The sequence below is a fragment of the Malaclemys terrapin genome, chromosome 1, assembly GCF_027887155.1.
Source record: "Malaclemys terrapin pileata isolate rMalTer1 chromosome 1, rMalTer1.hap1, whole genome shotgun sequence".
NCBI lineage: Eukaryota > Metazoa > Chordata > Testudines > Emydidae > Malaclemys > Malaclemys terrapin.
The window spans coordinates 135,741,626-135,755,520 of record NC_071505.1 but is presented as its reverse complement, the minus strand read 5'-3'; the positions used below and the strand labels follow the sequence as shown (position 1 = coordinate 135,755,520).

The following is a 13,895-nucleotide window of genomic DNA, read 5'->3' as shown; positions in this document are numbered from 1 at the left end:
TGAAACCTCATGCTCTAGTGAATAAAGTGATCTCCACCTGGGAATCAATTGAAAATTCCCCCCCACCAACCCCCCCAAGAGGAAGTATTGCACAGCGAGATGGATTATGGGGAATTTATGCCTTCCTGTGACTCATCCTGCCTTGGCCCCTCAGATCCTGGACTAGTAGGATTTGTGGTCTGGTTCAGCACCGTAGGAGGTGTGCCATTGGACTTCTGGATGGGTCCTTAATCCATAACAGTAATGATATCTCCTATGGCCCTGGTTCTCCTATCACACCAATTTTACCCTGATGTAACTCCATTGGCTTTAATGGCATGACTCCTGATTCACAGCAGAGTAGGGGAGAGGTGAATCAGGCCCTATGTTTCTAGGTTATTTCACAGGCTATGTCAGCAAAAAGGATTTTTATGTCTATAAATCTATAAAGCCCTCTATGGCGCGGTTCGGTATCACAGGAGACATCATGGGGACAGCACTGCAGAACATCGACGGCCTCCTGCAGATGTCCAGTGGATGTGGAGAGCAGAACATGGTGCGTTTCACCCCCAATGCCTTCATCACACAGTACCTGGAGGAGACAGGACAGCTGACCCAAGAGATCAAACAGAAAGCTGTTGGCTTCCTGGAAAGTGGTGAGCAGATCTGAATGTAGGTTGGGCTGCTGGCTGTGAGAGTTCACTAAGGGCTTGTCTACACCAGAAATACTGCAGTGGCACAGCTAGAGCACTACAGTGGTGCTGCTTAGTGCTTCAGTGTAGATGCTATCCATGCTGCTGGGAGAGGTTCTCCCGTTGGCAGAGGTAATCCACCTCCCCGAGAGGTGGTAGCTAGGCCAATGGGCGAATTCTTCTGTCGACCTAGTGCTGTCTACACGGGGGCCTTAGATCGGCTTAACTACGTTGCTTAGAGGTGTGAACTTTTCACACCCCAGAGCAACATAAACTGGGTCAATCTAATTTTCTAGGTTAGACCAGCCCTAAGCTGATCACATGATGAAGCTGTAAGGAGAGTCCAGCTCCTGGATTCCAAGCTGGGTGAATCCAGCATAATTCTACTGAGGTCACAAGAGTTACTCCAGACTGATGGTGTAAATGAGTGCAGAATCCTTCTTTATCCCATATCTACTCAAGGGGGACAATAGTGCTTACATACCTCTGCAGATCCCTTTGGCTGCGCTGCTCAGGTGCAAAACTCTGAACATTATTATTATAAAGAGGAACTGGGAGGGAGATCGCTCACCCAAAGAATGGGATGGCTGCAAAACATCTTCACTGTCTGTCTGGCTCTCCGCAGGATACCAGTGGCAGCTCCTGTATAAGCACATTGACAGCTCATACAGCGCCTTTGGGGAAGGCCCTGGGCCAGGGAACACCTGGTAAGCAGAGATCCCCAGACCATGAGCTGAGAGCTGGCCTAACTCAGTTCAGGCATGGCAAAGAGGAGCAGATCTGGTCAGGGAAGCACTGCCCTAAATATAGGGAACCTGAGACGGTTCAGAGATTCGGATGCTGCTCTGAACTGACACTGGGGCTGGGAAATCTCACTCGGGAGCTGATGTACTGATTTGGGGGGTCTCCATGTTTGGGTGTCCAAAGTTGGGTATCCCAACGTAAGATGCCACCTTTGAAAATCTGACTGCAAAAGCTTTATCCTCTCACAAGACGCCCATGGCTCTCTGGGTAAGTCTGTGCTGCACACTGAGCCTGGATCTGTGGGACCCTGGCTTGCGGACTCAGTGTTTACAAACTTGTGTGTAAGCGTCCGTGCTGCATTGCACACCTGGGTTTGCAGTTAGGTCCCTCAGTCATGCTGACCCGTCCATACTGCACTACACAGATCTTCTGACTCAGGTCTGCAGCTGGGATTTCAGCCCTACTGGCCCTACCTGCACTTGGGGCATGAGGTGAGAATAGCAGGGACCAGAAGGGAGAAACAACACTGAATTTTCAGAAGCTCCAAAATGTCCTGGTGGGCGGGGGTGAGTCTGAGCTCAGGGCTGAAAGCTTCAGATCTTTTTTATTGTGTCTGTGTTGCTTCTGTTTGCCCCCTCCTACTCTCCTAATACTACATCAGGGAGCAGCCTGTTTCACCCCACGTGCAAAATACAATGGGAGACACCATGACGTTTGTGTCCTTTTAGAAACAGTTCTTCTGGGACTAGCGCCCCACTCGTTATCTGTTCCCCCTCCCATCTCTTCCCTGGCCTCAGGCTGACCACTCTTGTCCTCAAGTCATTTTGCCAAGCCCAGCACCTCATCCACATAGATGAGCAGAACATAAAGGATGCTGCCAGGGCCCCGACCTGGAGCCAGACGCCATCCGGCTGCTTCCAGAGCATGGGGAAGCTCTTCAACAACAGCTTGATGGTACAATGCACCCCCAGCTGCTTTCCAGACTCCTCAGTGTTGCCTCCCACTCTGTCCCCTGAGCTGTGTGTCAGGAGCAAAGCCCAGCTACACTGCTGGGGAAGCCATGTCACTGGATAGCCTGCCCTAGGTGACCAGCCCTCTGTGGAGGAAGAAGTGTTTCAGGACTATTTAGAAAAGCTGGATGAGCACAAGTCCATGGGGCCGGATGCGCTGCATCCAAGGGTGCTAAAGGAGTTGGCGGATGAGATTGCAGAGCCATTAGCCATTATTTTTGAAAACTCATGGCCATCGGGGGAGGTCCTGGATGCCTGGAAAAAGGCTAATGTAGTGCCTATCTTTAAAAAAGGGAAGAAGGAGGATCCAGGGAACTACAGGCCAGTCAGCCTCATCTCAGTCCCTGGAAAAATCATGAAGTAGGTCCTCAAGAAATCAATTCTGAAGCACTTAAAGAAGAGGAAAGTGATCAGGAACAGTCAGCATGGATTCACCAAGGGCAAGTCATGCCTGACTAACCTAATTGCCTTCTATGAGGAGATAACTGGCTCTGTGGATGAGGGGAAAGCAGTGGATGTGTTATTCCTTGACTTTAGCAAAGCTTTTGATACGGTCTCCCACAGTATTCTTGCCGGCAAGTTAAAGAAGTATGGGCTGGATGAATGGACTATAAGATGGATAGAAAGCTGGCTAGCTTGTCGGGCTCAACAGGTAGTGATCAATGGCTCCATGTCTAGTTGGCAGTCAAGGGTCAGTCCTCGGGCCGGTTTTGTTCAATATCTTCATTAATGATCTGGAGCAGGGGTCGGCAACCTTTCAGGAGTGGTGTGCCGAGTCTTCATTTATTCACTCTAATTTAAGATTTCACGTGCCAGTAATACATTTTAACGTTTTTAGAAGGTCTCTTTCTATAAGTCTATAATATATAACAAACCTATTGTTGTATGTAAAGTAAATAAGGTTTATAAAATGTTTAAGAAGCTTCATTTTAAATTAAATTAAAATGCAGAGCCACTGGACCGGTGGCCAGTACCCGGGCAGTGTGAGTGCCACTGAAAATCAGCTTGCGTGCCACCTTCGGCACTCGTGCCATAGGTTGCCTACCCCTGATCTGGAGGATGGCGTTAGAGTGACCAGATGTCCCGATTTTATAGGGACAGTCCCGATTTTTGGGTCTTTTTCTCATATAGGCTCCTATTACCCCCCACCCCCATCCCGATTGTTCACATTTGCTGTCTGGTCACCCTAGATGGCGTGGACTGCACTCTCAGCAAGTTTGCAGATGACACTAAACTGGGAGGAGTGGTCAGGGGCAACAGGTTATATGGGCTTGTGCTGCCCAAGCACCAGGAATGTTCAAGGCTGGGGGTTGTGCTCTACCAATATTGGGGGGAGGGATAGCTCAGTGGTTTGAGCATTGGCCTGCTAAACCTAGGGTTATGAGTTCAATCCTTAAGGGGGCCACTTAGGGATCTGGGGCAAAATCAGTATGTGGTCCTGCTAGTGAAGGCAGGGGGCTGGACTTGATGACCGTTCAGGGTCCCTTCCAGCTCTAGGAGATAGGATATCTCCATATATAATATCTGGAGCTGGGTTTCTCTCCTGGAGTGGGCCCCTGCTACCACCACCCCAGAGCGTCCCCTCCCGCCCAGTAGCGTAGCTGGGGGGGAGCAGCCACTCCCCTCTGTGCCCATTTTCCAAAAGCGGCGCCTTTCCAGTTTCCAGGCAGCCAGCACTAGGCTCTGGACTCGGAGTCTGGAGCCAGGTTTTGCGTGTGGCCACCGGCTGGCGCTGGGCTCCGCACCGTCCCCTCTGCATCCCCAGCCCTGCTCCCTAGCTCCTGGGCTGCAGGCGGCATCGGCTGGTTGCCGGGCTCCCTGGGGATGAGGAGGAGGCGGCTCCCCAAGCCGGGGTGGGCTCTGCCGAGAGGGGAAGGGGTGGCAGCACAGTCCCCCCAGCGCAGCGGGGGCCTGAGGAGCAGCGGCCCCCGGTCCCCGGCATCCCCATGCAGAGCGAGGCAGCCGCGAGGGAGGGAGGGGGGCTCTGAAGCCCAGATGGTGCCAGTGGAGAAGGAAGGAAAAGAGGGGGGGGTGTTTTTTCCTCGTGGTCTGTCTTCAACGGAGGGGGCTGAGGGAGCGGCAGGACCAGGAGGCAAAGGAGTGACTTTGGGTTATTCCCCCCCCCCATACTCACCGTCCCCCCCTGTGCTGCGCCCCGGGCTGTGAAACTGTGCTTAGCGCAGCTTGTGAAGGAAGGAGGGTAAATGTGCTTTAAGGTGCCAGTTATGTCTCCTCAGTCTCACTGCTGACTAGCTGCAGACCCAGTGCTCAGAATTAAGCAGTGTTCTCAGGGACTGTACAGACTCTATACTAGTTTTCAATTGCCTGCTAAATGCTTCAGCCATGCCACCTTTTCACTTAGCTATCTCCTGAATAGTGGTGACTGGGAATGGGTGGGGGGGAGTGTAGCAGATGCCAATTTAAGGTGAATAGTCCCTTGGCCAGATTCTACTGGGTTTATGGTGCTTTGTGCTATGGACTGGAGCAAAGTGGCTGGTGAATAACCAAGAATCTGGTTAATAATTATTCTCTAAATTCAGCTTTCTTCTTTCTCTCTCTCTGAATTATCACTAATTCCAAATAGTAGTGTGCAAGGGTATGTCTATACTTACCCGCTGGTTCGGCGGCAAGCAATCCATCTTCTGGGATCGATTTATCGCATCTTGTCTAGACGCGATAAATCGATCCCATAAGTGCTCGACGCCGGTACTCCTGCTCCGCGAGAGGAGTAGGCGGAGTCGACGGGGGAGCCTGCCTGCCGCGTGTGGACCCACGGTAAGTACCTTTAAGTTCAAACTAAGATACTTCGACTTCAGCTACATTATTCATGTAGCTGAAGTTGCGTATCTTAGTTTGAACTGGGGGCTTAGTGTGGACCAGCCCCAAGTTGACTGGATTATGGTCATCACATAATCTATTGTTATAACATTGTAACCCCTACTACCTGATTAGTAATTTGATATGTTGGGTGGCGCCTTTTTTTATGTGTTCGCTCCCCCTGATGTTAGAACCTGGCTACGCCACTGGGGAGGGGGGCTTCTTAGACCTGAGCAGCTGGGGCTTGGGTGAATTTTGTGACACCCTGCCCCCCCCCAGCCACCACCCTGCAGTCCCCACTCCTGCCCCACGTTGGGCAAGGGGCAGCCCCATCCCCAGTGAGGCTATGGTGAGGGGCAGCAGCAGGGGAGGCCACACGTGATGGCAACCCGCCCCCCCCCCCCCCGGTACCCACCATAGGGGAGGTGAGTGGGCTTTCTGGACCTGAGAGAGGCCCTAGGAGCATGTGCAGTGACCATGGTGCAGAGTGAGTGTGCTGCGGGGGAAGAGGAGGGGTCCCTTCCCTGGAGCTTGCTGCTGCCAGTGGGGGGGTGAGTCCTCTCTGGCCCTAGCCCTGGGGCAGCCTGTCCGCACCCCAAGTTCCTCATCCCCAGCCCTGCCCCACCCCAGAGCCTGTGCCCCAGCACCCCAACCCTGAGCACCCTCCTGCACTGTGAACCCCTCATCCCCAGCCCCACCCCAAAGCCCTCCCCGAGGGGAAAAACACACAACTTAAAGTTGGTGGTCAGTTTGGAGTATAATTGTGTTTAGCACAATACTCAATTATTTTACACCCTTTAAAGTATATAACTAGTCGTATACAGGTGTTACAAAGTGGGAATGTTCTTAATGTTTTCTCTGAATACTGTGTGGATGCCTCAGTTTCCCTTATGCATTTCTTAAGGATCTAGATGGTGGGATAAGGGGGTGTAATTGTTATAGAGCCCTAGAGGGCCAGTGTGATGGTGTCTGCACAGAGAATGGCCGAAACCCTGTCTCCGGACAACTAATGGCCTAGGCCACTCTCCTGCAAGGTGCCAACTGAACGTGTTGGAGAACAGAGAGATCAGGTGGCCTCCTAATGCTTGGAAAAGAGACAAAGGCCAGAGGAGGGAGTGTTAGTGCCTGTGTGGACTTCCGGGAAGCGCATGGTGTGGAAGGGGATGCTGGGATGCTCTGGAACCACTCCTTCAAAGCCAGTCAGGACTCTCTGAGCAGACTGTCTCCAGGGCAAGAAGCTTACACCTTCCTGGGTCTGACCTCAGAGCATTCAGCATGCCCTTCCACACCGTGTGCTTCCCACAGCGAGTCCGCCCAGGCGGAGTCCTGGGGCAGCCAGAGGTCCCTGCACCCCAACTCTGCAGTCAGACATGACTCTCAGCCAGCCGGGAAAACAGAAGGTTTATTAGACAACAGGAACACAGTCTAAAACAGAGCTTGTAGGTACAGAAAACAGGACCCTCGGTTAGGTCCATCTTGGGGGTTGGGGAGCCCAGACCCAAGTTCTGGGCCTCTCCCCATTTCCCGAGCCAGCTCCAAACTGACACTCCCTCCTCTGGCCTTTGTGTCTCTTCTGGACAAGGAGGCCACCTGATCTCTTTGTCCCCAACACCTTCAGTTGGCACCTTGCAGGGGAAACTGAGGCACCCACACAGTATTCAGAGAAAACATTAGGAACATTCCCACTTCGTCACAACAGGTGCAACAAAATATCATACTGTATATTGAGGCAGGCAAGTGCTGCTTCTGACTTTCCACTTTCAATTGACCCTTGTAATCTTGTGGCACCGCTGCGTTGTAGCTTCATTTTATCCCAGCAACAAATTCTTGATTTGTAGGACCACTGTCAACAATGGATTTTTCTGATAGTGATATTGTGCAATAAAGAGAAACATTGCCCTTAAATGCTTACGGCTTCCAGTCCATGTTTACACTATTTAATAAAATATATATATCGGCTTACAGGGCGGGAGCGGGGGGGCACCACCATTTTGGGCACCCCCAAAAATTATACAAACCTGCCGTCTATGGGAGTGGTAGATACGCTGGAGGGTAGGGATCGGATACAGAGTGACTAGACAAATTAGAGGGTTGGGCCAAAAGAAATCTGATGAGGTTCAACAAGGACAAGTGCAGAGTCCTGCACTTAGGACGGAAGAATCCCATGCACTGCTACAGACTAGGGACCGAATGGCTAGGCAGCAGTTCTGCAGAAAAGGACCTAGGGGTTACAATGGACGAGAAGCTGGATATGAGTCAACAGTGTGCTCTTGTTGCCAAGAAGGCTAACGGCATTTTGGGCTGTATAAGTAGGGGCATTGCCAGCAGATAGAGGGACGTAATCAATCCCCTCTACTCGACATTGGTGAGGCCTCATCTGGAGTACTGTGTCCAGTTTTGGGCCCCACACTACAAGAAGGATGTGGACAAATTGGAAAGAGTCCAGCGGAGGGCAACAAAAATGATTAGGGGTCTGGAGCACATGACTTATGAGGACAGGCTGAAGAAACTGGGATTGTTTAGTCTGCAGAAGAGAAAATGAGGGGGGATTTGATAGCTGTTTTCAACTACCTGAAAGGGGGTTCAAAAGAGGATGGATCTAGACCAGTGCTTCTCAAAGTCGGGCCGCCGCTTGTTCAGGGAAAGCCTCTGGTGGTCCGCAGGTTCGGCCGATCGCAGCTCCCACTGGCCGCGGTTCGCTGCTCCAGATCAATGGGGGCTGCGGGAAGGGCAGCCAGCACATCCCTCGGCCCACGCCGCTTCCTGCAGCCCCCATTGGCCTGGAGCAGTGAACCGCGGCCAGTGGGAGCCGCAATTGGCCGAATCTGCGGACGCGGCAGGTAAACAAACCGGCCCGGACCGACAGGGGCTTTCCCTGACCAAGTGGTGGACCAGCTTTGAGAAGCACTGATCTAGACTGTTCTCAGTGGTACCAGATGACAGAACAAGGAGCAATGGTCTCAAGTTGCAGTGGGGGAAGTTTAGGTTGGATATTAGGAAAAACTTTTTCACTGGGAGGGTGGTGAAGCACTGGAATGGGTTACCTAGGGAGGTGGTGGAATCTCCTTCCTTAGAGGTTTTTAAGGTCAGGCTTGACAAAGCCCTGGCTGGGATGATTTAGTTGGGGATTGGTCCTGCTATGAGCAGAGAGTTGGACTAGATGACCTCCTGAGATCCCTTCCAACCCTGATATTCTATGATTCTTTGGAGCCAGGATCTCCTCTGATCCAGGGCTGTGCTTGGTCAGGGCCATATTTAACGGGGGCTGTAAATGTAGAGCTAGGCCAAAAATTTTGGCTGAAACTTTTTTGGTGACAAATGCAAATTGAGCAGCACCGAAACAGTTTGCGAATTTGGGTGGGTCTTGCTGAATTGTTTTGGCCAAAAAAAAAAAAAAAGTGATAAAACACTTTTGATTTTTTGGGGGGCTTCAAAACAACTTTTTGTTTCAAAGTTTCTTTTCATTTAATTTTAAAAACAATGCAAGCGTTACAGAGAGGCTCGAAATCAGAACAAAACGTTTTGTTCAAACCAAAAGGAAATATTTTTCCATGTTTCAATTTGCAAAAAAGTTTCATTTTCAATTTGATGCAAAGTGATTTCCCCCCACCCCCACCCCCAATCCAATATTTTGGAATTGGCAGACAACCAAAAACTTGGTTATTTTCCCTGCTCTCTAACTGTGGCTGTGGGAGATCCCTGCTTCTCTGGGAAAGGGACAGCCCAGAAGTGTCCTGAACCAACCCCATCTCCAGCCAACCCTGCCTACTACCCTCGCAGCAACCGCCCCTGCTGCCAGACTGTCCCGTGACCCCTCAGCAAGCAGCCTGGTCTGCCTTCCCCAGTACTGAATCCTACTCAGAGGGCAGAGAGTGACAGAAAGGAAATGTGTGTGGGGGGGGGGGGGTGCATCACCAACACGAGGTGCATCTTGATATAAATCCATGGTACGCCCGCACTTTGAATACTGTGTGCAGATGTGGTCACCCCATCTCAAAAAAGGTATATTGGAATTGGAAAAGGTTCAAGAAAGGGCAACAAAAGTGATTAGGGGTCTGGAACGGCTGCTGTATGAGGAGAGATTAATCGGACTGGGACTTTTCATCTTGGAACAGAGACGCCTAAGGAGGGATATGATAGAGGTCTATAAAATCATGACTGGTGTGGCGAAAGTAAATAAGGAAGTGTTATTTATCCCTTCTCATAACACAAGAACTAGGGGTCACCAAATGAAATTAATAGGCAGCAGGTTTAAAACAAACAAAAGGAAGTATTTCTTCACACAACACACAGTCAACCTGTGGAACTCTTTGCCAGAGGATATTGTGAAGGCCAAGACTATAACAGGGTTCAAAAAAGAACTAGATAAGTTCATGGAGGATAGGTCCATCAGTGGCTATTAGCCAGGATGGGGAGGGATGGTGTCCCTAGCCTTTGTTTCCCAGAAGCTGGGAATGGGAGACTGGGCACACTGGGAGACAAGGTGGTCGGGGAAGGGAAATCAGCCCAGTGCTCTCTAGAAGAAGAGAGCAGTTTGTGCTAGGAAGGTGTGTGCTGTGAGGTGAAAGCTGCTTCATCAGAGGGGGAAGCTCAAACACCCTTCCCAGACCACCTCCTCTCAGGTGAATGATACTATGGCTGTGGTAAGTGCAGCTGTGTTTCATTTAGGGAGGTGGCTTGGGGAGAACTGGGCTGGGGTAGCAGAGACTGGAAACCTCCCAGTGCTCTGTGCTCATTGTGTTTCCTTTCCTCTGCTCTGGCTGTTGGGGAATTATAGGGTGCAGTGGAGGAAGGACTTGGGCTGAGCACTGCCATTACCACAACCCTCATTCGCTCGGGGGTGCAGCAGTCGGTGAGTATCAGCAGCAGAAACATGCTCTCTGAAAACAGTGAGCTCTGCACGCACGCATGCTCGCTGGCAGCATGATCTGCATGTGCTCCAGGTATTCGCTGACTGCCTAGTCAGAGCACTCGCGGCCTGTACACTCTGCATAACTTTGCACACATTCTGTCTGCACTGCCCTCCGTTAGGTACCTCGATAATATATGTTACTCCCTTGTTTGCATTCTAGGACCCAGTCTTGCAGAAAGCTCTGAAGTGCCTAAAGGAACTAGTCAGTGCTGATCCTGGCAGTTCCAGCCTCTACAGCCAGGCACTAGCAGCAATTGCCTTTGCTCTGGCTGGGGATGAGGTAATGAGGAAAGAAATAGTAAACAGATTGGATCAATCAGCCATCCTAGCAGGTATGACAATCTGGAGGTCAGGACAGAGACACTGACACAGCTGTGAGGTGAACCCAGGACTGGAATAGCAGGGGGCTGCAGGGCAGGACTGAGGGGCATTGGCAGAGCTGTGTGGGGAGCCCAGGATGGGAATAGCAGGGGGGCTGCAGGGCAGGACTGAGGGACATTGGGAGAGCCAGTAGCTGTTGGCCAAGCCCTCACTGTAGACAATATACACCAGGTGTCTTTCCTATCCACTTCTCCTCAGATGGGCAAATGTATTGGACCCAGCAGCCCAAACCGAAGGAGGGTTCCATGTACTGGTATCCGGCTCCGTCCGTTGATGTGGAGCTGACATCTAGCAACCTCATGGTTCATCTCTTGAAGACAAACTTATCTTCTGCTGACATCAGAAGAGCGTCCCAGATCGTGAGCTGGCTCACCAAGCAGCAGAAATCCTATGGAGGCTTTGCCTCAACCCAGGTAACCTGCTGCTTCCCTCACAGGCAGAGAACCCACCTTGATCTGGGGGCCTGTAAGAGCAATGGGCTGTAGGCCATAATGCTGTCCTGAGGGGAACAAACCACCTAGTTTGGGAGGCTGTGTGGAGCTACCTGCACATGGGGGCTGGGAGGGGGAAATCTTTCTCCAACTCATACTGTCTGTTCTAGGGGAAGCCTCTATCTCTCCCCACATTGCCCCGCGCCGTTGTGTGAGGGGTGGGGCAGGAGGAGGGATGGGAGTTCACAGAAAGCATGTGACTCTTTTTCCCCCATCATATGTCTGTTCTCCAGGGCACTGTGGTTGCCCTTGAAGCCTTAGCCTTGTATGGCCTCAAGACCTACAGCAAAGATGGCCCTGACCTCCATGCTTCCATCTCCTCTGAGGGCTTCAGCCATGAGATCCAGGTGAACGACACCAACCAGCTTCTGCTGCACACGGCGCAGCTGCCAGCCATCCCCAGCAGCTACACAGTGCAGGCTCAGGGCCACGGGTGCCTGTTCCTCCAGGTCAGTCTGGGCAAGGGAGAGGGGTCCTCTCTGGGGGAAGACCCCATTGAGATAGCCATTGGTGCAGGAAGAAGACGAGCGAACTCCCTGGTATTCAGCCTGGACTGGAGAGCAGGCAATTGGGAACTATCCTGCCCCAGGTCCCCAGGGCTGGGTGGATGGGGTACCTAGGGGTCTAAGAAGGGGTTTTATGTCTCTCAGTCAGTGATGGTGGAGTCCCTCCCCACCAGGCCGGAGGAGCTGCTGTCTTCCAGGAGGCCTGGCGACCAATTGCCAGACACAGCGGGACAGCGCAGCCACCCAACCTGCCCAGTCCTCAGGATGGTCCTTTCCCCCGACTGTGTGAGACAGCAGAAGGCCTGGAGAGCACGGTTTGCTCTGTGACATCTGCCCCTGCACTGGGCTCTCTCTCCATGTCTGCCTCTCTCTGTGTCGCCTGACAGACCACCCTGCGATACAACATCCCTCCCCCAAGGAGTGACCTCACCGTTGCACTGTCTGTGCGGACGGAGTGCATCGGCCTGAAGGCTACCCGCTTTCCTATCACTGTTCACAGCCGCTAGGAGACCCGCAGCTGCCACTCGCCATCCCTGTGCACAGGGGCTTCTGGCTGTTAGCCTCCAGCTCTGTAGCAATCGCCAGCCAGCCAGGGTCCCCCTTTCCCACTCCTCTTGGGAGGCCTAAGTGCTGCTGCGGACTCAGTCTTCCTAGGACATGGTCCTCCCGCATCCTCCCAAGCACCATGGATGTTACTAACCCTGGGGTGAGCCTCACCTTATGGGATGTAGAGTGGTGCAGGCTGCGGCCCTGACCTGGGCAGTGCTGATCCCCCCCCAGCTCCCCATGAAGCCAGCAATGTTCAGCATCTTGCAGGATTAGGCCCTGAAACACTAATGAGGGACATGCACAACACACAGGCTGAACCAGCCCTGGCACTCACCTCAGACTTCTACCTGGATGAGGGGAGTTCAACTCAAACTTCCTTTTAGCTCTAAAAGGAAGTTTGAGTTGAACTCCCCTCATCCAGGTAGAGGGTGACTTGCTCAACTTCTCTTTCGATTTTCTTCACCACAGGCATTTTCTTTAACTGAAAATAGAAAACAAACCCAAACAAAGACTCCAGCATGGAACATCTGTCTCCAGGGAGTCTCGCCTGCATGCAGGCAAGTATGTGATTGTCCTTGGTGACCAGAATTGGTGGGGGAACCACTGAATTTGTTTCAAGAGAGAGCTGGATGAAATTATGAGTGTGACTGTCTGACGGGGGTGCATGTGATGGTGGGGGCAGGGCTCAGCAGCCCCGTGGCTCACTTCTGGCTTATGTCCTGTGTTCCTAAAGCTCATGCTTCAGGGCTTCAGCCAACCACCTGCAAGGGCCAGGAAGGGATTTATTTTCCCCCAATGGATTTTGAGAGGGTTTTTTTTAATCACCTTACTCTGAAGTAGCGGGGATGGCTGGGGCTGAAGATGGGACTGGGGGAGGGTGGGCCAGGGCTGAGGTGGCACCGAGCATTTTCTCTCGCTCAGGGGCTGGGCTGTCTAGGTCTTGCTCACAAGCTCAGGGTCTAACATCGCCATGTGTGGGGTTGGGAAGAATTTCCCCCCATGTCAGATTGGCAGGGACCCTGGGTTTTTTCCTCCTGTCTCTGTGGTGTGAGAGTGTGAGTCAAATGACAGGATTGTCTGGGTATATCTCACTTAATCATTTCCCTGCCTTTGCAGGGGCCTCAGTCACTGGTGCACCTTGGTCCCACCTAGACTCTGCCTGTGGCATATCATAGTCTAGTCTCCTGAGGACTGTAATACTTGGTGTCATTTTGGTTGGGTTTAGTGTGTAGGTGCTGAGTCGTGGTGGTGGCCTGTGATATACAGCAGGTCAGACTAGGTGATCGGGGGAGAAGGGGGGTGGCCCTTCTGGCTTTAAACTCTGTGTCTCTCTGACAGTTGCACACTGACTCTGTTTTACACCAGTCCACAGTATGTGACATGCTGCCAGATCCGAATTCTCCACTCATTCACGCTGGTGCTAACATTCTGACTGCACGTTGCACCGGTGGAAACAACAGCACAGGGCACATGGCGGGGGACAATCAGGCCCCAGGTGTCTAAAAATTGGCACAAATGAAGGCACCCACCGTGCAAGGCCACTTTTGCACATTTGAGCATCAAGGTATAAAGAAAGGGGAAATCTCCCGTGGGACTACAGCTGGGATCAGGGGTTACCATGGTGTATAGTGAAAAGCGGACGCTCTAAATGGGACTAGGATGACAGCGCAGTTCCTCCCCTGAGACTATTGCATTTCCATGGTGGGTGACCCCTCCCTATAGAGGCTGGCGCTAGGGGAACATGAGGGATTATCACACAAGATCTTGGTTCTGGCTGTAACATCTGCCTTTGCATCTCTGCTCTTTAGCTGACT

At 52.0% G+C, this 13,895-nt stretch overlaps 1 long non-coding RNA gene across 1 annotated transcript; it reads left to right on the top strand.

Moving 5' to 3' along the window:
• Positions 1-481: 481 nt before the first annotated feature.
• On the top strand, positions 482-10,390 carry LOC128843397 (uncharacterized). The gene is made up of 3 exons (XR_008446259.1): positions 482-635; positions 10,020-10,094; positions 10,315-10,390. It is a non-coding gene; the product is annotated as an uncharacterized LOC128843397 (long non-coding RNA).
• Positions 10,391-13,895: the final 3,505 nt, after the last annotated feature.